Raw genomic sequence first — 22,853 nt, forward strand, 5'->3', positions numbered from 1 at the left:
AAAATCCTGAAAGCATTATCTCTGCATGATTGATCAGGGTCTGCTGTTAAAGTTGTCTGTGCAGAACAATGTCAAAGCAGAGTTGTCCTTTAAGCATTGCTAGCAGCCATCAGAAGTATGGGCGCCAAGGTGAATTGATGCTCAAGTGCTCTGTGTAATAGGTCTTTTTCTTGCGCGGGTTTCTTGGGAAAGGCAAGTGGTGAAAGTTGACCTAGGCTTAGCAAGAGACTGGCAACTGGTGAGGCCAAGATGTCATGTGAGGATGGTATTTGTGAAGATGTTTGAAGATGCTACAAAGGTCCATAGCAGAGAAAGTTTTCTCTCGGCGAAAGGCAAAATGTTGTAGTGAAGAAGTGAAGCAAGCAGAGCCTAAGGTTCCTGAATGCTTTAGAAAGTCAGTAGATTGGTTGCAAGCTGAAGAAAAAGTCGCAGAGGAAGAAAGTAAAGAGCCTGCCGTGACCCGGATTCAAACCGGGGTTGCTGCAGCCACAACGCAGAGTACTAACCACTATACGATCACGGCATGTTTCCTGAGCCAGGTAGGAGTCGAACCTACAAGCTTCTGATCCGTAGTCAGACGCGTTATCCATTGCGCCACTGGCCCTGCTGCTGACATATGCATAGCACGTTTTCCTTGGGGCCACAAGGAAAGTGGGCCTCGTTGAAGTGCCCTATGCCACTGAACATCTTCTGTAGCGAGAACTTCTTTGAGAGATAATCTCTATTAAAATGTCATGAATTTGCTGTCTCTGAGTCCAGATATTCACAATGCTGTTCTAAAAGCTTGAAGAAGGTTGCAAGAGGAGTGCAGAAAGCAGCCCGCCGTAAACCGTATTCACACCAGGTTGCTTGCAGCCACAACAAAGAGTACTAGCCACTATAGGATCAGGGCACATTTTGTATGCTAGTCCTTGCGTTATTCACACATTTCTTAAGGTGATGTTGTTGCAGCTGCACCGAGTGTAGTTAGTGCCAATGGGAAAGTTGCTGGGTGTGAAGACAAGGAGTGAAGCCAAGCAGTATGGAAAGGGTCCTCTGTCTGGGCAGCTGTCTGTTGTGAGTGGGGCACGGCGGGCTAAGTTCTTCTATCTCCTTCTAGGAACAAAATCCTGAAAGCATTATCTCTGCATGATTGATCAGGGTCTGCTGTTAAAGTTGTCTGTGCAGAACAATGTCAAAGCAGAGTTGTCCTTTAAGCATTGCTAGCAGCCATCAGAAGTATGGGCGCCAAGGTGAATTGATGCTCAAGTGCTCTGTGTAATAGGTCTTTTTCTTGCGCGGGTTTCTTGGGAAAGGCAAGTGGTGAAAGTTGACCTAGGCTTAGCAAGAGACTGGCAACTGGTGAGGCCAAGATGTCATGTGAGGATGGTATTTGTGAAGATGTTTGAAGATGCTACAAAGGTCCATAGCAGAGAAAGTTTTCTCTCGGCGAAAGGCAAAATGTTGTAGTGAAGAAGTGAAGCAAGCAGAGCCTAAGGTTCCTGAATGCTTTAGAAAGTCAGTAGATTGGTTGCAAGCTGAAGAAAAAGTCGCAGAGGAAGAAAGTAAAGAGCCTGCCGTGACCCGGATTCGAACCAGGGTTGCTGCGGCCACAACGCAGAGTACTAACCACTATACGATCACTGCATGTTTCCTGAGCCAGGTAGGAGTCGAACCTACAATCTTCTGATCCGTAGTCAGACGCATTATCCATTGCGCCACTGGCCCTGCTGCTGACATATGCATAGCACGTTTTCCTTGCGGCCACAAGGAAAGTGGGCCTCGTTGAAGTGCCCTATTCCACTGAACATCTTCTGTAGCGAGAACTTCTTTGAGAGATAATCTCTATTAAAATGTCATGAATTTGCTGTCTCTGAGTCCAGATATTCACAATGCTGTTCTAAAAGCTTGAAGAAGGTTGCAAGAGGAGTGCAGAAAGCAGCCCGCCGTAAACCGTATTCACACCAGGTTGCTTGCAGCCACAACAAAGAGTACTAGCCACTATAGGATCAGGGCACATTTTGTATGCTAGTCCTAGCGTTATTCACACATTTCTTAAGGTGATGTTGTTGCAGCTGCACCGAGTGTAGTTAGTGCCAATGGGAAAGTTGCTGGGTGTGAAGACAAGGAGTGAAGCCAAGCAGTATGGAAAGGGTCCTCTGTCTGGGCAGCTGTCTGTTGTGAGTGGGGCACGGCGGGCTAAGTTCTTCTATCTCCTTCTAGGAACAAAATCCTGAAAGCATTATCTCTGCATGATTGATCAGGGTCTGCTGTTAAAGTTGTCTGTGCAGAACAATGTCAAAGCAGAGTTGTCCTTTAAGCATTGCTAGCAGCCATCAGAAGTATGGGCGCCAAGGTGAATTGATGCTCAAGTGCTCTGTGTAATAGGTCTTTTTCTTGCGCGGGTTTCTTGGGAAAGGCAAGTGGTGAAAGTTGACCTAGGCTTAGCAAGAGACTGGCAACTGGTGAGGCCAAGATGTCATGTGAGGATGGTATTTGTGAAGATGTTTGAAGATGCTACAAAGGTCCATAGCAGAGAAAGTTTTCTCTCGGCGAAAGGCAAAACGTTGTAGTGAAGAAGTGAAGCAAGCAGAGCCTAAGGTTCCTGAATGCTTTAGAAAGTCAGTAGATTGGTTGCAAGCTGAAGAAAAAGTCGCAGAGGAAGAAAGTAAAGAGCCTGCCGTGACCCAGATTCGAACCAGGGTTGCTGCGGCCACAACGCAGAGTACTAACCACTATACGATCACGGCATGTTTCCTGAGCCAGGTAGGAGTCGAACCTACAATCTTCTGATCCGTAGTCAGACGCGTTATCCATTGCGCCACTGGCCCTGCTGCTGACATATGCATAGCACGTTTTCCTTGCGGCCACAAGGAAAGTGGGCCTCGTTGAAGTGCCCTATTCCACTGAACATCTTCTGTAGCGAGAACTTCTTTGAGAGATAATCTCTATTAAAATGTCATGAATTTGCTGTCTCTGAGTCCAGATATTCACAATGCTGTTCTAAAAGCTTGAAGAAGGTTGCAAGAGGAGTGCAGAAAGCAGCCCGCCGTAAACCGTATTCACACCAGGTTGCTTGCAGCCACAACAAAGAGTACTAGCCACTATAGGATCAGGGCACATTTTGTATGCTAGTCCTAGCGTTATTCACACATTTCTTAAGGTGATGTTGTTGCAGCTGCACCGAGTGTAGTTAGTGCCAATGGGAAAGTTGCTGGGTGTGAAGACAAGGAGTGAAGCCAAGCAGTATGGAAAGGGTCCTCTGTCTGGGCAGCTGTCTGTTGTGAGTGGGGCACGGCGGGCTAAGTTCTTCTATCTCCTTCTAGGAACAAAATCCTGAAAGCATTATCTCTGCATGATTGATCAGGGTCTGCTGTTAAAGTTGTCTGTGCAGAACAATGTCAAAGCAGAGTTGTCCTTTAAGCATTGCTAGCAGCCATCAGAAGTATGGGCGCCAAGGTGAATTGATGCTCAAGTGCTCTGTGTAATAGGTCTTTTTCTTGCGCGGGTTTCTTGGGAAAGGCAAGTGGTGAAAGTTGACCTAGGCTTAGCAAGAGACTGGCAACTGGTGAGGCCAAGATGTCATGTGAGGATGGTATTTGTGAAGATGTTTGAAGATGCTACAAAGGTCCATAGCAGAGAAAGTTTTCTCTCGGCGAAAGGCAAAATGTTGTAGTGAAGAAGTGAAGCAAGCAGAGCCTAAGGTTCCTGAATGCTTTAGAAAGTCAGTAGATTGGTTGCAAGCTGAAGAAAAAGTCGCAGAGGAAGAAAGTAAAGAGCCTGCCGTGACCCGGATTCAAACCGGGGTTGCTGCAGCCACAACGCAGAGTACTAACCACTATACGATCACGGCATGTTTCCTGAGCCAGGTAGGAGTCGAACCTACAAGCTTCTGATCCATAGTCAGACGCGTTATCCATTGCGCCACTGGCCCTGCTGCTGACATATGCATAGCACGTTTTCCTTGGGGCCACAAGGAAAGTGGGCCTCGTTGAAGTGCCCTATGCCACTGAACATCTTCTGTAGCGAGAACTTCTTTGAGAGATAATCTCTATTAAAATGTCATGAATTTGCTGTCTCTGAGTCCAGATATTCACAATGCTGTTCTAAAAGCTTGAAGAAGGTTGCAAGAGGAGTGCAGAAAGCAGCCCGCCGTAAACCGTATTCACACCAGGTTGCTTGCAGCCACAACAAAGAGTACTAGCCACTATAGGATCAGGGCACATTTTGTATGCTAGTCCTAGCGTTATTCACACATTTCTTAAGGTGATGTTGTTGCAGCTGCACCGAGTGTAGTTAGTGCCAATGGGAAAGTTGCTGGGTGTGAAGACAAGGAGTGAAGCCAAGCAGTATGGAAAGGGTCCTCTGTCTGGGCAGCTGTCTGTTGTGAGTGGGGCACGGCGGGCTAAGTTCTTCTATCTCCTTCTAGGAACAAAATCCTGAAAGCATTATCTCTGCATGATTGATCAGGGTCTGCTGTTAAAGTTGTCTGTGCAGAACAATGTCAAAGCAGAGTTGTCCTTTAAGCATTGCTAGCAGCCATCAGAAGTATGGGCGCCAAGGTGAATTGATGCTCAAGTGCTCTGTGTAATAGGTCTTTTTCTTGCGCGGGTTTCTTGGGAAAGGCAAGTGGTGAAAGTTGACCTAGGCTTAGCAAGAGACTGGCAACTGGTGAGGCCAAGATGTCATGTGAGGATGGTATTTGTGAAGATGTTTGAAGATGCTACAAAGGTCCATAGCAGAGAAAGTTTTCTCTCGGCGAAAGGCAAAATGTTGTAGTGAAGAAGTGAAGCAAGCAGAGCCTAAGGTTCCTGAATGCTTTAGAAAGTCAGTAGATTGGTTGCAAGCTGAAGAAAAAGTCGCAGAGGAAGAAAGTAAAGAGCCTGCCGTGACCCGGATTCAAACCAGGGTTGCTGCAGCCACAACGCAGAGTACTAACCACTATACGATCACGGCATGTTTCCTGAGCCAGGTAGGAGTCGAACCTACAAGCTTCTGATCCGTAGTCAGACGCGTTATCCATTGCGCCACTGGCCCTGCTGCTGACATATGCATAGCACGTTTTCCTTGGGGCCACAAGGAAAGTGGGCCTCGTTGAAGTGCCCTATGCCACTGAACATCTTCTGTAGCGAGAACTTCTTTGAGAGATAATCTCTATTAAAATGTCATGAATTTGCTGTCTCTGAGTCCAGATATTCACAATGCTGTTCTAAAAGCTTGAAGAAGGTTGCAAGAGGAGTGCAGAAAGCAGCCCGCCGTAAACCGTATTCACACCAGGTTGCTTGCAGCCACAACAAAGAGTACTAGCCACTATAGGATCAGGGCACATTTTGTATGCTAGTCCTAGCGTTATTCACACATTTCTTAAGGTGATGTTGTTGCAGCTGCACCGAGTGTAGTTAGTGCCAATGGGAAAGTTGCTGGGTGTGAAGACAAGGAGTGAAGCCAAGCAGTATGGAAAGGGTCCTCTGTCTGGGCAGCTGTCTGTTGTGAGTGGGGCACGGCGGGCTAAGTTCTTCTATCTCCTAGGAACAAAATCCTGAAAGCATTATCTCTGCATGATTGATCAGGGTCTGCTGTTAAAGTTGTCTGTGCAGAACAATGTCAAAGCAGAGTTGTCCTTTAAGCATTGCTAGCAGCCATCAGAAGTATGGGCGCCAAGGTGAATTGATGCTCAAGTGCTCTGTGTAATAGGTCTTTTTCTTGCGCGGGTTTCTTGGGAAAGGCAAGTGGTGAAAGTTGACCTAGGCTTAGCAAGAGACTGGCAACTGGTGAGGCCAAGATGTCATGTGAGGATGGTATTTGTGAAGATGTTTGAAGATGCTACAAAGGTCCATAGCAGAGAAAGTTTTCTCTCGGCGAAAGGCAAAATGTTGTAGTGAAGAAGTGAAGCAAGCAGAGCCTAAGGTTCCTGAATGCTTTAGAAAGTCAGTAGATTGGTTGCAAGCTGAAGAAAAAGTCGCAGAGGAAGAAAGTAAAGAGCCTGCCGTGACCCGGATTCAAACCGGGGTTGCTGCAGCCACAACGCAGAGTACTAACCACTATACGATCACGGCATGTTTCCTGAGCCAGGTAGGAGTCGAACCTACAAGCTTCTGATCCGTAGTCAGACGCGTTATCCATTGCGCCACTGGCCCTGCTGCTGACATATGCATAGCACGTTTTCCTTGGGGCCACAAGGAAAGTGGGCCTCGTTGAAGTGCCCTATGCCACTGAACATCTTCTGTAGCGAGAACTTCTTTGAGAGATAATCTCTATTAAAATGTCATGAATTTGCTGTCTCTGAGTCCAGATATTCACAATGCTGTTCTAAAAGCTTGAAGAAGGTTGCAAGAGGAGTGCAGAAAGCAGCCCGCCGTAAACCGTATTCACACCAGGTTGCTTGCAGCCACAACAAAGAGTACTAGCCACTATAGGATCAGGGCACATTTTGTATGCTAGTCCTAGCGTTATTCACACATTTCTTAAGGTGATGTTGTTACAGCTGCACCGAGTGTAGTTAGTGCCAATGGGAAAGTTGCTGGGTGTGAAGACAAGGAGTGAAGCCAAGCAGTATGGAAAGGGTCCTCTGTCTGGGCAGCTGTCTGTTGTGAGTGGGGCACGGCGGGCTAAGTTCTTCTATCTCCTTCTAGGAACAAAATCCTGAAAGCATTATCTCTGCATGATTGATCAGGGTCTGCTGTTAAAGTTGTCTGTGCAGAACAATGTCAAAGCAGAGTTGTCCTTTAAGCATTGCTAGCAGCCATCAGAAGTATGGGCGCCAAGGTGAATTGATGCTCAAGTGCTCTGTGTAATAGGTCTTTTTCTTGCGCGGGTTTCTTGGGAAAGGCAAGTGGTGAAAGTTGACCTAGGCTTAGCAAGAGACTGGCAACTGGTGAGGCCAAGATGTCATGTGAGGATGGTATTTGTGAAGATGTTTGAAGATGCTACAAAGGTCCATAGCAGAGAAAGTTTTCTCTCGGCGAAAGGCAAAATGTTGTAGTGAAGAAGTGAAGCAAGCAGAGCCTAAGGTTCCTGAATGCTTTAGAAAGTCAGTAGATTGGTTGCAAGCTGAAGAAAAAGTCACAGAGGAAGAAAGTAAAGAGCCTGCCGTGACCCGGATTCGAACCGGGGTTGCTGCGGCCACAACGCAGAGTACTAACCACTATACGATCACGGCATGTTTCCTGAGCCAGGTAGGAGTCGAACCTACAATCTTCTGATCCGTAGTCAGACGCATTATCCATTGCGCCACTGGCCCTGCTGCTGACATATGCATTGCACGTTTTCCTTGCGGCCACAAGGAAAGTGGGCCTCGTTGAAGTGCCCTATTCCACTGAACATCTTCTGTAGCGAGAACTTCTTTGAGAGATAATCTCTAATAAAATGTCATGAATTTGCTGTCTCTGAGTCCAGATATTCACAATGCTGTTCTAAAAGCTTGAAGAAGGTTGCAAGAGGAGTGTAGAAAGCAGCCCGCCGTAAACCGTATTCACACCAGGTTGCTTGCAGCCACAACAAAGAGTACTAGCCACTATAGGATCAGGGCACATTTTGTATGCTAGTCCTAGCGTTATTCACACATTTCTTAAGGTGATGTTGTTGCAGCTGCACCGAGTGTAGTTAGTGCCAATGGGAAAGTTGCTGGGTGTGAAGACAAGGAGTGAAGCCAAGCAGTATGGAAAGGGTCCTCTGTCTGGGCAGCTGTCTGTTGTGAGTGGGGCACGGCGGGCTAAGTTCTTCTATCTCCTTCTAGGAACAAAATCCTGAAAGCATTATCTCTGCATGATTGATCAAGGTCTGCTGTTAAAGTTGTCTGTGCAGAACAATGTCAAAGCAGAGTTGTCCTTTAAGCATTGCTAGCAGCCATCAGAAGTATGGGCGCCAAGGTGAATTGATGCTCAAGTGCTCTGTGTAATAGGTCTTTTTCTTGCGCGGGTTTCTTGGGAAAGGCAAGTGGTGAAAGTTGACCTAGGCTTAGCAAGAGACTGGCAACTGGTGAGGCCAAGATGTCATGTGAGGATGGTATTTGTGAAGATGTTTGAAGATGCTACAAAGGTCCATAGCAGAGAAAGTTTTCTCTCGGCGAAAGGCAAAATGTTGTAGTGAAGAAGTGAAGCAAGCAGAGCCTAAGGTTCCCGAATGCTTTAGAAAGTCAGTAGATTGGTTGCAAGCTGAAGAAAAAGTCGCAGAGGAAGAAAGTAAACAGCCTGCCGTGACCCGGATTCAAACCGGGGTTGCTGCGGCCACAACACAGAGTACTAACCACTATACGATCACGGCATGTTTCCTGAGCCAGGTAGGAGTCGAACCTACAATCTTCTGATTCGTAGTCAGACGCGTTATCCATTGCGCCACTGGCCCTGCTGCTGACATATGCATAGCACGTTTTCCTTGCGGCCACAAGGAAAGTGGGCCTCGTTGAAGTGCCCTATTCCACTGAACATCTTCTGTAGCGAGAACTTCTTTGAGAGATAATCTCTATTAAAATGTCATGAATTTGCTGTCTCCGAGTCCAGATATTCACAATGCTGTTCTAAAAGCTTGAAGAAGGTTGCAAGAGGAGTGCAGAAAGCAGCCCGCCGTAAACCGTATTCACACCAGGTTGCTTGCAGCCACAACAAAGAGTACTAGCCACTATAGGATCAGGGCACATTTTGTATGCTAGTCCTAGCGTTATTCACACATTTCTTAAGGTGATGTTGTTGCAGCTGCACCGAGTGTAGTTAGTGCCAATGGGAAAGTTGCTGGGTGTGAAGACAAGGAGTGAAGCCAAGCAGTATGGAAAGGGTCCTTGTCACGTTCTGTGACGATCGGAGAGCACAGAGAGTATCTGGTTACCGATGATCTGCAGTATCGCCGGAACACAGATATATACCTGATTGTAAATGAGCTGCAGTCTCACTGACAATCCGATATACAAACTAACCTCTGTCCACCCAAAGGTGTGTAGTGATTGGTGCAACAGTAATACACTATTCAGTGGCAAGGCTCACTGACAGCAGCAACTTCCACCCAGCGGCAAGGGCCCGCTGGAGGAGGATAGTGGTACAGGCGAAATACGGCAACAAAATATCAGATATAGCGAGGTACAGAATCAGGAAGCTAGGACAGAGTCTAGGAACGAGCCGGGGTTCGGCAACAGAAGATCAGAGATATCGAGGTACAGTATCACAAGGCTCAGAGACGAAACGAGATAAAATAGCAAGGTAGGCAACAGGAGATCAGATAGGCAAAAGTACAAGAGGGTAAGGCAATAGCGAGGTCAAGAACAGGCAAGAGATCAAAGGCACAGATAAATCACAATGGTATGGTCTTCCAGTACTTATATATTGGCAGTACCAATATATATGTATACTGTGGATCCGAGAGCTAACACAGGTGTGATCGCTACAGCGGACACAGAGTACTGACAGACTGCTGCTTAAATGCAGTCTGTCCTACCAGCAATCCCCACCCCCCAGATGACGTCAGGAAGGGGCGGCCAGAGTCCCCGCAAGCTGCTCATGAGAGCCTTCCTCTTCTTAGGGCATAAAGGGCGTGACGCTCCGTGCGTGAGTGCGCCGCCCTACCCTGCTGGGACAGGCTGCCAGTGACACGCTGAGCGGTGGATGGAGCTGCCGGAACAGACCGGAAGTTCGGGGTCCCGATGACGTCAGCCGCCAGAGCGGCGTTCGTACTGTTGTCGGCGGTGGGGGTGAGTCTATGCCTGACATTACCCCTCCCCTGAGGCGTGGTCTCCGAACGCGCCAATGAAGGTCTATCAGGATGTGTGTCATGAAATTCCCGTATGAGTTCCTGTGCATGAAATTGATGTGCTGGTACCCAGGATCTCTCCTCAGGACCATATCCTCTCCAATGAACCAGATACTGAAGAGAGTTCCGAACAAATCGAGAATCTAGAATTTTCTCGACCTCATACTCAGGTTCACCGTCAACAAGTATGGGAGGAGGACCGCGGTCCACATGTACCGCGGGTTTCAGCAAAGACACATGAAATGTTCTCACTCCACGCATTGACTGAGGTAATGTCACTTGATAAGATACCCTATTGATCCTTTTGGCTATAGGATATGGACCTATAAATTTAGGTCCAAGCTTTGCTGATGGCTGTCGTAAGGCGATATGCCGAGTAGAGATCCAGACAAGATCTCCGGGAGCAAACTCCCACTCGGGTGAACGCCTTCGGTCGGCCTGTTGTTTCTGGAACAAAACTGTCTTCTTTAAATTAGTATTTACTTCCTTCCAAAGAGATCTTAGATTCTCTTGCCAGACCTCCAAGGCAGGGAAAGGTGAGGACCTGACAGGAAGTGGTGAAAATCTTGGTGACCTTCTATTGACAATCTGAAAGGGTGAAAACCCAGAGGAAGCACTCCGAAGATTATTATGGGCAAATTCGGAATAAGGTAAGTACTGAACCCACTCTGTTTGATTATCTGCCACATAACATCGAAGATATTGTTCTAAGGACTGATTCGTTCTCTCGGTTTGTCCATTAGTCTGGGGGTGAAAACCAGATGAAAAAGAGAGGGTGATCCCTAGTGTCTTGCAAAATTCTCTCCAGAATTCTGAAACGAACTGCACCCCCCTGTCGGATACTATGTTCTCAGGAACCCCGTGAAGGCGAAGAACGTGTATCACGAAAAGATCTGCAAGTTCTTTAGCGGAGGGAAATTTCGTCAAAGGTACAAAATGAGCCATCTTAGAGAACCGATCAACAATGACCCAAATTACCGTATTACCGTCCGAGGGAGGTAATTCTCCCACGAAATCCATGGATACATGAGTCCAGGGCTCGGAGGGTATAGGCAGAGGTTGGAGGGTACCCACCGGAGGTACACGTGAGGGTTTACTCCGTGAGCACACTGAACAAGAAACAACAAAATCCTCGACATCACTCCTCCATGAAGGCCACCAGACGCTTCTGGACAATAACTCTCTGGTTCGAGCCACTCCAGGGTGACCCGCTATCTTATGAGCATGAAAGAGTTGAAGTATCTGTAACCTGAACTGTAACGGCACAAACATGAGATCAGACGGTTTCCCTGCTGGACTATCCTGCTGGTAGGGGAGCAGAACCGAAGCAATATCCCCCATAGAGTCTATACTGGCTAACACAACTTTCTCAGATAAAATAGGATCTGGCTCGGAGGGCAGTACTGATTCTATATCAAAGCATCGGGAAAGAGCATGAGCCTTGACATTTTTGCTTCCAGGTTTAAACGTGATGATGAAATCAAACCTAGAAAAGAATAAAGACCACCGTGCCTGCCTGGGATTTAACCTCTTAGCCCCCTTCAGATATTCCAGATTCTTATGATCCGTATATACCGTAATGACATGCTCCGCCCCCTCCAGCCAGTGTCGCCATTCCTCAAAAGCCAATTTTACGGCCAATAATTCCCTGTTCCCGATATCATAATTCCTCTCTGCTTCAGAAAATTTTTTCGAGAAAAACGCACAAGGATGAAGTCTCCCCTGCGACCCGGAGAACTGTGACAAAACTGCCCCAACACCAATCTCTGATGCGTCTACCTCCACGATAAATGGTCTAGAAGAGTCGACATGGTGTAAAATGGGAGCAGAACAGAAGGCAGTTTTTAGACTCAAAAAAGCAGAAATGGCCTTGGGAGACCATTTGCTAGCATTAGCCCCTTTTTTTGTCATGTCAGTGAGGGGAGCTACTAGAGCGGAATACCCCTTTATAAATTTCCTATAATAGTTAGAAAAACCCAGAAAACGTTGTAGGGCTTTCAGACCAACTGGTTGGGGCCAATTCAACACTGCTGCAACTTTACCGCTATCCATTGACAACCCAGACCTGGAGATTATATAACCCAGAAATGGAACTTCAGTGACCTCGAACAAACATTTTTCCAACTTGGCATACAATGAATTCTCACGTAACTTTTGTAATACATACTGAACCTGAGACCTATGTTCTCTGATATTGTGAGAAAAGATCAGAATGTCGTCCAAATAGACGACCACAAACTTCCCCACCACCTCCCTAAAAATGTCATTGACTAATTCTTGGAAAACAGCGGGGGCATTACACAGACCAAAGGGCATGACCAGGTATTCGTAATGCCCATCCTGAGTGTTAAATGCCGTCTTCCATTCGTCACCTTGTCTAATTCTGACCAAATTGTAAGCTCCCCTGAGATCTAATTTAGTGAATATCTGGGCACCTGTGATCTGAGAAAAAAGGTCATCAATCAGAGGGAGCGGGTAACGGTTTTTGATCGTTATGGTATTAAGAGCTCGATAGTCGATGCAGGGACGCAGCCCCCCATCCTTTTTCTTCACAAAGAAGAATCCTGCCCCCGCAGGTGATCTAGAGGGTCGAATGAACCCTTTTTCTAGGTTCTCCTGAATGTACTCCCTCATAGCCACCTTTTCGGGTCCTGTGAGACTATAAAGATGACCTCTAGGGGGCATGGTTCCTGGTCTGAGCTCGATCGGGCAGTCATACGGTCTGTGAGGTGGTAGTGAATCAGCAGATCGTGGACAAAACACATCGGCAAATGAGCTATAAGGTTGAGGTAAACATTGCGGGGTTAAGAGGACACTTAGATATGCAGTGCTTCTGACAGTAGGATGACCAAGAGAGCAATTGTCCAGAAGACCAATCAATCTGTGGAGAATGGAGCCGGAGCCAAGGAAGGCCTAATATAATTGAGCAAGATGGCATTCTGATAAGGTAAAATCGTAACTTTTCACAATGTAAAACCCCAACAGTACAGATTAATTCAGGGGTGATAGAGACAGGTTGACTATCCTGTAATGGGGAATCGTCAATAGCAGTGACTATAATACGTTTCTCAAGGGGAACCACTGGTATACCCAATTTAAGTGCCAAATTAAAATCCATAAAATTGGCTGCAGCGCCCGTATCAATAAAGGCCTGCAGTGCAATGTTTTGTTTGTCCCAAGAAATGGAAATGGGGAATAACACTTTATCTTTTGGAGGTACAGAATTCTCGCCTAGGGTAGTACCCCCGACTAACCCTAGGCGGAGAAGTTTTCCGCCTTCTTGGTACAAACAGCGGCGATATGACCATTGTCCCCACAATATAAGCACAACCCCTCCTTTCTCCTTCTTAGTTTTTCGGTCTCAGATAACTTAGAGTGACCCAGCTGCATGGGCTCATCGGTAGAAGAGGGAGTAGAGAAACTCATGGAAGGCTGTGACCGCATGACGGGTCGCTGCCTGGTCGACCTATGAAAACGTACTCTGCGGTCTATCTTGATAGCAAGGCCTATGGCCTCATCCAAGGTTCTAGGTTCAGGATGACTTAACATTAATTCTGATACAGTATCAGACAACCCCGTTAGGAACCTATCTAAAAGAGATTGTGCCTCCCACCTGGTAGAAAACGACCATTTGCGGAATTCCGCAGCATAAGTCTCTACTGAGTTCTGACCCTGTTTGAGTCTTTTCAGTCTCCTCTCAGCTGTGGCGGAAGTATCAGGATCGTCATACACGACCGCCATAGCTTCGAAAAAATTTTCTACAGAGGTAAGAGCCTCGTGACCCAAGGGTAGACTGTAGGCCCAGGTTTGTGAATCTCCTTGTAAAAGGGTCTTTATGAGGGTGACCCGTTGCAGTTCAGAACCAGAGGAAATGGGACGCATTTGAAAATATGATAGGCACCGATCCCGAAAATTGCGGAAATCGGAGCGTTCCCCTGAAAACATTTTAGGCAACGGCATCTTAGGTTCGACAGGCAAGATGGGAGCGGGATTAACTGGTGCTTGCAGGTTTTGTACAACCTCTGCTAGTCGATTAAGCTGGACCTGCTGATCTTTAACGGTCTGGTCTAAAAGAGTGACAGCTGTCATCAGATTGTTAACCTGCTGAACCAGAGCATCCATTTTATATGGTCCGCTGTACTGTCACGTTCTGTGACGATCGGAGAGCACAGAGAGTATCTGGTTACCGATGATCTGCAGTATCGCCGGAACACAGATATATACCTGATTGTAAATGAGCTGCAGTCTCACTGACAATCCGATATACAAACTAACCTCTGTCCACCCAAAGGTGTGTAGTGATTGGTGCAACAGTAATACACTATTCAGTGGCAAGGCTCACTGACAGCAGCAACTTCCACCCAGCGGCAAGGGCCCGCTGGAGGAGGATAGTGGTACAGGCGAAATACGGCAACAAAATATCAGATATAGCGAGGTACAGAATCAGGAAGCTAGGACAGAGTCTAGGAACGAGCCGGGGTTCGGCAACAGAAGATCAGAGATATCGAGGTACAGTATCACAAGGCTCAGAGACGAAACGAGATAAAATAGCAAGGTAGGCAACAGGAGATCAGATAGGCAAAAGTACAAGAGGGTAAGGCAATAGCGAGGTCAAGAACAGGCAAGAGATCAAAGGCACAGATAAATCACAATGGTATGGTCTTCCAGTACTTATATATTGGCAGTACCAATATATATGTATACTGTGGATCCGAGAGCTAACACAGGTGTGATCGCTACAGCGGACACAGAGTACTGACAGACTGCTGCTTAAATGCAGTCTGTCCTACCAGCAATCCCCACCCCCCAGATGACGTCAGGAAGGGGCGGCCAGAGTCCCCGCAAGCTGCTCATGAGAGCCTTCCTCTTCTTAGGGCATAAAGGGCGTGACGCTCCGTGCGTAGGTGCGCCGCCCTACCCTGCTGGGACAGGCTGCCAGTGACACGCTGAGCGGTGGATGGAGCTGCCGGAACAGACCGGAAGTTCGGGGTCCCGATGACGTCAGCCGCCAGAGCGGCGTTCGTACTGTTGTCGGCGGTGGGGGTGAGTCTATGCCTGACAGTCCTCTGTCTGGGCAGCTGTCTGTTGTGAGTGGGGCACGGCGGGCTAAGTTCTTCTATCTCCTTCTAGGAACAAAATCCTGAAAGCATTATCTCTGCATGATTGATCAGGGTCTGCTGTTAAAGTTGTCTGTGCAGAACAATGTCAAAGCAGAGTTGTCCTTTAAGCATTGCTAGCAGCCATCAGAAGTATGGGCGCCAAGGTGAATTGATGCTCAAGTGCTCTGTGTAATAGGTCTTTTTCTTGCGCGGGTTTCTTGGGAAAGGCAAGTGGTGAAAGTTGACCTAGGCTTAGAAAGAGACTGGCAACTGGTGAGGCCAAGATGTCATGTGAGGATGGTATTTGTGAAGATGTTTGAAGATGCTACAAAGGTCCATAGCAGAGAAAGTTTTCTCTCGGCGAAAGGCAAAATGTTGTAGTGAAGAAGTGAAGCAAGCAGAGCCTAAGGTTCCTGAATGCTTTAGAAAGTCAGTAGATTGGTTGCAAGCTGAAGAAAAAGTCGCAGAGGAAGAAAGTAAAGAGCCTGCCGTGAACCGGGGTTGCAGCAGCCTCAACGCAGAGTACTAACCACTATACGATCACGGCATGTTTCCTGAGCCAGGTAGGAGTCGAACCTACAATCTTCTGATCCGTAGTCAGACGCGTTATCCATTGCGCCACTGGCCCTGCTGCTGACATATGCATAGCACGTTTTCCTTGCGGCCACAAGGAAAGTGGGCCTCGTTGAAGTGCCCTATTCCACTGAACATCTTCTGTAGCGAGAACTTCTTTGAGAGATAATCTCTATTAAAATGTCATGAATTTGCTGTCTCTGAGTCCAGATATTCACAATGCTGTTCTAAAAGCTTGAAGAAGGTTGCAAGAGGAGTGCAGAAAGCAGCCCGCCGTAAACCGTATTCACACCAGGTTGCTTGCAGCCACAACAAAGAGTACTAGCCACTATAGGATCAGGGCACATTTTGTATGCTAGTCCTAGCGTTATTCACACATTTCTTAAGGTGATGTTGTTGCAGCTGCACCGAGTGTAGTTAGTGCCAATGGGAAAGTTGCTGGGTGTGAAGACAAGGAGTGAAGCCAAGCAGTATGGAAAGGGTCCTCTGTCTGGGCAGCTGTCTGTTGTGAGTGGGGCACGGCGGGCTAAGTTCTTCTATCTCCTTCTAGGAACAAAATCCTGAAAGCATTATCTCTGCATGATTGATCAGGGTCTGCTGTTAAAGTTGTCTGTGCAGAACAATGTCAAAGCAGAGTTGTCCTTTAAGCATTGCTAGCAGCCATCAGAAGTATGGGCGCCAAGGTGAATTGATGCTCAAGTGCTCTGTGTAATAGGTCTTTTTCTTGCGCGGGTTTCTTGGGAAAGGCAAGTGGTGAAAGTTGACCTAGGCTTAGCAAGAGACTGGCAACTGGTGAGGCCAAGATGTCATGTGAGGATGGTATTTGTGAAGATGTTTGAAGATGCTACAAAGGTCCATAGCAGAGAAAGTTTTCTCTCGGCGAAAGGCAAAATGTTGTAGTGAAGAAGTGAAGCAAGCAGAGCCTAAGGTTCCTGAATGCTTTAGAAAGTCAGTAGATTGGTTGCAAGCTGAAGAAAAAGTCACAGAGGAAGAAAGTAAAGAGCCTGCCGTGACCCGGATTCGAACCGGGGTTGCTGCAGCCACAACACAGAGTACTAACCACTATACGATCACGGCATGTTTCCTGAGCCAGGTAGGAGTCGAACCTACAATCTTCTGATCCGTAGTCAGACGCGTTATCCATTGCGCCACTGGCCCTGCTGCTGACATATGCATAGCACGTTTTCCTTGCGGCCACAAGGAAAGTGGGCCTCGTTGAAGTGCCCTATTCCACTGAACATCTTCTGTAGCGAGAACTTCTTTGAGAGATAATCTCTATTAAAATGTCATGAATTTGCTGTCTCTGAGTCCAGATATTCACAATGCTGTTCTAAAAGCTTGAAGAAGGTTGCAAGAGGAGTGCAGAAAGCAGCCCGCCGTAAACCGTATTCACACCAGGTTGCTTGCAGCCACAACAAAGAGTACTAGCCACTATAGGATCAGGGCACATTTTGTATGCTAGTCCTAGCGTTATTCACACATTTCTTAAGGTGATGTTGTTGCAGCTGCACCGAGTGTAGTTAGTGCCAATGGGAAAGTTGCTGGGTGTGAAGACAAGGAGTGAAGCCAAGCAGTATGGAAAGGGTCCTCTGTCTGGGCAGCTGTCTGTTGTGAGTGGGGCACGGCGGGCTAAGTTCTTCTATCTCCTTCTAGGAACAAAATCCTGAAAGCATTATCTCTGCATGATTGATCAGGGTCTGCTGTTAAAGTTGTCTGTGCAGAACAATGTCAAAGCAGAGTTGTCCTTTAAGCATTGCTAGCAGCCATCAGAAGTATGGGCGCCAAGGTGAATTGATGCTCAAGTGCTCTGTGTAATAGGTCTTTTTCTTGCGCGGGTTTCTTGGGAAAGGCAAGTGGTGAAAGTTGACCTAGGCTTAGCAAGAGACTGGCAACTGGTGAGGCCAAGATGTCATGTGAGGATGGTATTTGTGAAGATGTTTGAAGATGCTACAAAGGTCCATAGCAGAGAAAGTTTTCTCTCGGCGAAAGGCAAAATGTTGTAGTGAAGAAGTGAAGCAAGCAGAGCCTAAGGTTCCTGAATGCTTTAGAAAGTCAGTAGATTGGTTGCAAGCTGAAGAAAAAGTCGCAGAGGAAGAAAGTAAAGAGCCTGCCGTGACCCGGATTCGAACCGGGGTTGCTGCGGCCACAACGCAGAGTACTAACCACTATACGATCACAGCATGTTTCCTGAGCCAGGTAGGAGTCGAACCTACAATCTTCTGATCCGTAGTCAGACGCGTTATCCATTGCGCCACTGGCCCTGCTGCTGACATATGCATAGCACGTTTTCCTTGCGGCCACAAGGAAAGTGGGCCTCGTTGAAGTGCCCTATTCCACTGAACATCTTCTGTAGCGAGAACTTCTTTGAGAGATAATCTCTATTAAAATGTCATGAATTTGCTGTCTCTGAGTCCAGATATTCACAATGCTGTTCTAAAAGCTTGAAGAAGGTTGCAAGAGGAGTGCAGAAAGCAGCCCGCCGTAAACCGTATTCACACCAGGTTGCTTGCAGCCACAACAAAGAGTACTAGCCACTATAGGATCAGGGCACATTTTGTATGCTAGTCCTAGCGTTATTCACACATTTCTTAAGGTGATGTTGTTGCAGCTGCACCGAGTGTAGTTAGTGCCAATGGGAAAGTTGCTGGGTGTGAAGACAAGGAGTGAAGCCAAGCAGTATGGAAAGGGTCCTCTGTCTGGGCAGCTGTCTGTTGTGAGTGGGGCACGGCGGGCTAAGTTCTTCTATCTCCTTCTAGGAACAAAATCCTGAAAGCATTATCTCTGCATGATTGATCAGGGTCTGCTGTTAAAGTTGTCTGTGCAGAACAATGTCAAAGCAGAGTTGTCCTTTAAGCATTGCTAGCAGCCATCAGAAGTATGGGCGCCAAGGTGAATTGATGCTCAAGTGCTCTGTGTAATAGGTCTTTTTCTTGCGCGGGTTTCTTGGGAAAGGCAAGTGGTGAAAGTTGACCTAGGCTTAGCAAGAGACTGGCAACTGGTGAGGCCAAGATGTCATGTGAGGATGGTATTTGTGAAGATGTTTGAAGATGCTACAAAGGTCCATAGCAGAGAAAGTTTTCTCTCGGCGAAAGGCAAAATGTTGTAGTGAAGAAGTGAAGCAAGCAGAGCCTAAGGTTCCTGAATGCTTTAGAAAGTCAGTAGATTGGTTGCAAGCTGAAGAAAAAGTCGCAGAGGAAGAAAGTAAAGAGCCTGCCGTGACTCGGATTCGAACCGGGGTTGCTGCGGCCACAACGCAGAGTACTAACCACTATACGATCACGGCATGTTTCCTGAGCCAGGTAGGAGTCGAACCTACAATCTTCTGATCCGTAGTCAGACGCGACACGTTATCCATTGCGCCACTGGCCCTGCTGCTGACATATGCATAGCACGTTTTCCTTGCGGCCACAAGGAAAGTGGGCCTCGTTGAAGTGCCCTATTCCACTGAACATCTTCTGTAGCGAGAACTTCTTTGAGAGATAATCTCTATTAAAATGTCATGAATTTGCTGTCCCTGAGTCCAGATATTCACAATGCTGTTCTAAAAGCTTGAAGAAGGTTGCAAGAGGAGTGCAGAAAGCAGCCCGCCGTAAACCGTATTCACACCAGGTTGCTTGCAGCCACAACAAAGAGTACTAGCCACTATAGGATCAGGGCACATTTTGTATGCTAGTCCTAGCGTTATTCACACATTTCTTAAGGTGATGTTGTTGCAGCTGCACCGAGTGTAGTTAGTGCCAATGGGAAAGTTGCTGGGTGTGAAGACAAGGAGTGAAGCCAAGCAGTATGGAAAGGGTCCTCTGTCTGGGCAGCTGTCTGTTGTGAGTGGGGCACGGCGGGCTAAGTTCTTCTATCTCCTTCTAGGAACAAAATCCTGAAAGCATTATCTCTGCATGATTGATCAGGGTCTGCTGTTAAAGTTGTCTGTGCAGAACAATGTCAAAGCAGAGTTGTCCTTTAAGCATTGCTAGCAGCCATCAGAAGTATGGGCGCCAAGGTGAATTGATGCTCAAGTGCTCTGTGTAATAGGTCTTTTTCTTGCGCGGGTTTCTTGGGAAAGGCAAGTGGTGAAAGTTGACCTAGGCTTAGCAAGAGACTGGCAACTGGTGAGGCCAAGATGTCATGTGAGGATGGTATTTGTGAAGATGTTTGAAGATGCTACAAAGGTCCATAGCAGAGAAAGTTTTCTCTCGGCGAAAGGCAAAATGTTGTAGTGAAGAAGTGAAGCAAGCAGAGCCTAAGGTTCCTGAATGCTTTAGAAAGTCAGTAGATTGGTTGCAAGCTGAAGAAAAAGTCGCAGAGGAAGAAAGTAAAGAGCCTGCCGTGACCCGGATTCGAACCGGGGTTGCTGCGGCCACAACGCAGAGTACTAACCACTATACGATCACGGCATGTTTCCTGAGCCAGGTAGGAGTCGAACCTACAATCTTCTGATCCGTAGTCAGACGCGTTATCCATTGCGCCACTGGCCCTGCTGCTGACATATGCATAGCACGTTTTCCTTGCGGCCACAAGGAAAGTGGGCCTCGTTGAAGTGCCCTATTCCACTGAACATCTTCTGTAGCGAGAACTTCTTTGAGAGATAATCTCTATTAAAATGTCATGAATTTGCTGTCTCTGAGTCCAGATATACACAATGCTGTTCTAAAAGCTTGAAGAAGGTTGCAAGAGGAGTGCAGAAATCAGCCCGCCGTAAACCGTATTCACACCAGGTTGCTTGCAGCCACAACAAAGAGTACTAGCCACTATAGGATCAGGGCACATTTTGTATGCTAGTCCTAGCGTTATTTACACATTTCTTAAGGTGATGTTGTTGCAGCTGCACCGAGTGTAGTTAGTGCCAATGGGAAAGTTGCTGGGTGTGAAGACAAGGAGTGAAGCCAAGCAGTATGGAAAGGGTCCTCTGTCTGGGCAGCTGTCTGTTGTGAGTGGGGCACGGCGGGCTAAGTTCTTCTATCTCCTTCTAGGAACAAAATCCTGAAAGCATTATCTCTGCATGATTGATCAGGGTCTGCTGTTAAAGTTGTCTGTGCAGAACAATGTCAAAGCAGAGTTGTCCTTTAAGCATTGCTAGCAGCCATCAGAAGTATGGGCGCCAAGGTGAATTGATGCTCAAGTGCTCTGTGTAATAGGTCTTTTTCTTGCGCGGGTTTCTTGGGAAAGGCAAGTGGTGAAAGTTGACCTAGGCTTAGCAAGAGACTGGCAACTGGTGAGGCCAAGATGTCATGTGAGGATGGTATTTGTGAAGATGTTTGAAGATGCTACAAAGGTCCATAGCAGAGAAAGTTTTCTCTCGGCGAAAGGCAAAATGTTGTAGTGAAGAAGTGAAGCAAGCAGAGCCTAAGGTTCCTGAATGCTTTAGAAAGTCAGTAGATTGGTTGCAAGCTGAAGAAAAAGTCGCAGAGGAAGAAAGTAAAGAGCCTGCTGTGACCCGGATTCGAACCGGGGTTGCTACGGCCACAACGCAGAGTACTAACCACTATACGATCACGGCATGTTTCCTGAGCCAGGTAGGAGTCAAACCTACAATCTTCTGATCCGTAGTCAGACGTGTTATCCATTGCGCCACTGGCCCTGCTGCTGACATATGCATAGCACGTTTTCCTTGTGGCCACAAGGAAAGTGGGCCTCGTTGAAGTGCCCTATTCCACTGAACATCTTCTGTAGCGAGAACTTCTTTGAGAGATAATCTCTATTAAAATGTCATGAATTTGCTGTCCCTGAGTCCAGATATTCACAATGCTGTTCTAAAAGCTTGAAGAAGGTTGCAAGAGGAGTGCAGAAAGCAGCCCGCCGTAAACCGTATTCACACCAGGTTGCTTGCAGCCACAACAAAGAGTACTAGCCACTATAGGATCAGGACACATTTTGTATGCTAGTCCTAGCGTTATTCACACATTTCTTAAGGTGATGTTGTTGCAGCTGCACCGAGTGTAGTTAGTGCCAATGGGAAAGTTGCTGGGTGTGAAGACAAGGAGTGAAGCCAAGCAGTATGGAAAGGGTCCTCTGTCTGGGCAGCTGTCTGTTGTGAGTGGGGCACGGCGGGCTAAGTTCTTCTATCTCCTTCTAGGAACAAAATCCTGAAAGCATTATCTCTGCATGATTGATCAGGGTCTGCTGTTAAAGTTGTCTGTGCAGAACAATGTCAAAGCAGAGTTGTCCTTTAAGCATTGCTAGCAGCCATCAGAAGTATGGGCGCCAAGGTGAATTGATGCTCAAGTGCTCTGTGTAATAGGTCTTTTTCTTGCGCGGGTTTCTTGGGAAAGGCAAGTGGTGAAAGTTGACCTAGGCTTAGAAAGAGACTGGCAACTGGTGAGGCCAAGATGTCATGTGAGGATGGTATTTGTGAAGATGTTTGAAGATGCTACAAAGGTCCATAGCAGAGAAAGTTTTCTCTCGGCGAAAGGCAAAATGTTGTAGTGAAGAAGTGAAGCAAGCAGAGCCTAAGGTTCCTGAATGCTTTAGAAAGTCAGTAGATTGGTTGCAAGCTGAAGAAAAAGTCACAGAGGAAGAAAGTAAGGAGCCTGCCGTGACCCGGATTCAAACCCGGGTTGCTGCGGCCACAACGCAGAGTACTAACCACTATACGATCACGGCATGTTTCCTGAGCCAGGTAGGAGTCGAACCTACAATCTTCTGATCCGTAGTCAGACGCGTTATCCATTGCGCCACTGGCCCTGCTGCTGACATATGCATAGCACGTTTTCCTTGCGGCCACAAGGAAAGTGGGCCTCGTTGAAGTGCCCTATTCCACTGAACATCTTCTGTAGCGAGAACTTCTTTGAGAGATAATCTCTATTAAAATGTCATGAATTTGCTGTCTCTGAGTCCAGATATTCACAATGCTGTTCTAAAAGCTTGAAGAAGGTTGCAAGAGGAGTGCAGAAAGCAGCCCGCCGTAAACCGTATTCACACCAGGTTGCTTGCAGCCACAACAAAGAGTACTAGCCACTATAGGATCAGGGCACATTTTGTATGCTAGTCCTAGCGTTATTCACACATTTCTTAAGGTGATGTTGTTGCAGCTGCACCGAGTGTAGTTAGTGCCAATGGGAAAGTTGCTGGGTGTGAAGACAAGGAGTGAAGCCAAGCAGTATGGAAAGGGTCCTCTGTCTGGGCAGCTGTCTGTTGTGAGTGGGGCACGGCGGGCTAAGTTCTTCTATCTCCTTCTAGGAACAAAATCCTGAAAGCATTATCTCTGCATGATTGATCAGGGTCTGCTGTTAAAGTTGTCTGTGCAGAACAATGTCAAAGCAGAGTTGTCCTTTACGCATTGCTAGCAGCCATCAGAAGTATGGGCGCCAAGGTGAATTGATGCTCAAGTGCTCTGTATAATAGGTCTTTTTCTTGCGCGGGTTTCTTGGGAAAGGCAAGTGGTGAAAGTTGACCTAGGCTTAGCAAGAGACTGGCAACTGGTGAGGCCAAGATGTCATGTGAGGATGGTATTTGTGAAGATGTTTGAAGATG

The 22,853-nt window shown here is 47.1% G+C and overlaps 19 non-coding genes across 19 annotated transcripts; all 19 read right to left on the reverse strand.

The window, feature by feature from the left end:
• Positions 1-531: 531 nt before the first annotated feature.
• On the reverse strand, positions 532-604 carry TRNAR-ACG (transfer RNA arginine (anticodon ACG)). Its single transcript has one exon. It is a non-coding gene; the product is annotated as a tRNA-Arg (tRNA).
• Positions 605-1,634: 1,030 nt separating this feature from the next.
• On the reverse strand, positions 1,635-1,707 carry TRNAR-ACG (transfer RNA arginine (anticodon ACG)). The gene has a single exon. It is a non-coding gene; the product is annotated as a tRNA-Arg (tRNA).
• Positions 1,708-2,737: 1,030 nt separating this feature from the next.
• TRNAR-ACG (transfer RNA arginine (anticodon ACG)) lies at positions 2,738-2,810 on the reverse strand. The gene has a single exon. It is a non-coding gene; the product is annotated as a tRNA-Arg (tRNA).
• A 1,030-nt stretch (positions 2,811-3,840) lies between these two features.
• TRNAH-AUG (transfer RNA histidin (anticodon AUG)) lies at positions 3,841-3,913 on the reverse strand. Its single transcript has one exon. It is a non-coding gene; the product is annotated as a tRNA-His (tRNA).
• Positions 3,914-4,943: 1,030 nt separating this feature from the next.
• TRNAR-ACG (transfer RNA arginine (anticodon ACG)) lies at positions 4,944-5,016 on the reverse strand. The gene has a single exon. It is a non-coding gene; the product is annotated as a tRNA-Arg (tRNA).
• A 1,027-nt stretch (positions 5,017-6,043) lies between these two features.
• Positions 6,044-6,116, reverse strand: TRNAR-ACG (transfer RNA arginine (anticodon ACG)). Its single transcript has one exon. It is a non-coding gene; the product is annotated as a tRNA-Arg (tRNA).
• Positions 6,117-7,066: 950 nt separating this feature from the next.
• Positions 7,067-7,138, reverse strand: TRNAH-GUG (transfer RNA histidin (anticodon GUG)). The gene has a single exon. It is a non-coding gene; the product is annotated as a tRNA-His (tRNA).
• Positions 7,139-7,146: 8 nt separating this feature from the next.
• Positions 7,147-7,219, reverse strand: TRNAR-ACG (transfer RNA arginine (anticodon ACG)). Its single transcript has one exon. It is a non-coding gene; the product is annotated as a tRNA-Arg (tRNA).
• A 1,030-nt stretch (positions 7,220-8,249) lies between these two features.
• TRNAR-ACG (transfer RNA arginine (anticodon ACG)) lies at positions 8,250-8,322 on the reverse strand. The gene has a single exon. It is a non-coding gene; the product is annotated as a tRNA-Arg (tRNA).
• A 7,046-nt stretch (positions 8,323-15,368) lies between these two features.
• On the reverse strand, positions 15,369-15,441 carry TRNAR-ACG (transfer RNA arginine (anticodon ACG)). Its single transcript has one exon. It is a non-coding gene; the product is annotated as a tRNA-Arg (tRNA).
• Positions 15,442-16,391: 950 nt separating this feature from the next.
• Positions 16,392-16,463, reverse strand: TRNAH-GUG (transfer RNA histidin (anticodon GUG)). The gene has a single exon. It is a non-coding gene; the product is annotated as a tRNA-His (tRNA).
• Positions 16,464-16,471: 8 nt separating this feature from the next.
• TRNAR-ACG (transfer RNA arginine (anticodon ACG)) lies at positions 16,472-16,544 on the reverse strand. The gene has a single exon. It is a non-coding gene; the product is annotated as a tRNA-Arg (tRNA).
• Positions 16,545-17,494: 950 nt separating this feature from the next.
• TRNAH-GUG (transfer RNA histidin (anticodon GUG)) lies at positions 17,495-17,566 on the reverse strand. Its single transcript has one exon. It is a non-coding gene; the product is annotated as a tRNA-His (tRNA).
• An 8-nt stretch (positions 17,567-17,574) lies between these two features.
• TRNAR-ACG (transfer RNA arginine (anticodon ACG)) lies at positions 17,575-17,647 on the reverse strand. Its single transcript has one exon. It is a non-coding gene; the product is annotated as a tRNA-Arg (tRNA).
• A 1,030-nt stretch (positions 17,648-18,677) lies between these two features.
• On the reverse strand, positions 18,678-18,755 carry TRNAR-ACG (transfer RNA arginine (anticodon ACG)). The gene has a single exon. It is a non-coding gene; the product is annotated as a tRNA-Arg (tRNA).
• Positions 18,756-19,705: 950 nt separating this feature from the next.
• On the reverse strand, positions 19,706-19,777 carry TRNAH-GUG (transfer RNA histidin (anticodon GUG)). The gene has a single exon. It is a non-coding gene; the product is annotated as a tRNA-His (tRNA).
• An 8-nt stretch (positions 19,778-19,785) lies between these two features.
• On the reverse strand, positions 19,786-19,858 carry TRNAR-ACG (transfer RNA arginine (anticodon ACG)). Its single transcript has one exon. It is a non-coding gene; the product is annotated as a tRNA-Arg (tRNA).
• Positions 19,859-20,888: 1,030 nt separating this feature from the next.
• On the reverse strand, positions 20,889-20,961 carry TRNAR-ACG (transfer RNA arginine (anticodon ACG)). The gene has a single exon. It is a non-coding gene; the product is annotated as a tRNA-Arg (tRNA).
• A 1,030-nt stretch (positions 20,962-21,991) lies between these two features.
• Positions 21,992-22,064, reverse strand: TRNAR-ACG (transfer RNA arginine (anticodon ACG)). Its single transcript has one exon. It is a non-coding gene; the product is annotated as a tRNA-Arg (tRNA).
• Between the last annotated feature and the right edge of the window lie 789 nt (positions 22,065-22,853).

This window comes from Hyperolius riggenbachi, chromosome 3 (assembly GCF_040937935.1).
Source record: "Hyperolius riggenbachi isolate aHypRig1 chromosome 3, aHypRig1.pri, whole genome shotgun sequence".
Lineage (NCBI taxonomy): Eukaryota > Metazoa > Chordata > Amphibia > Anura > Hyperoliidae > Hyperolius > Hyperolius riggenbachi.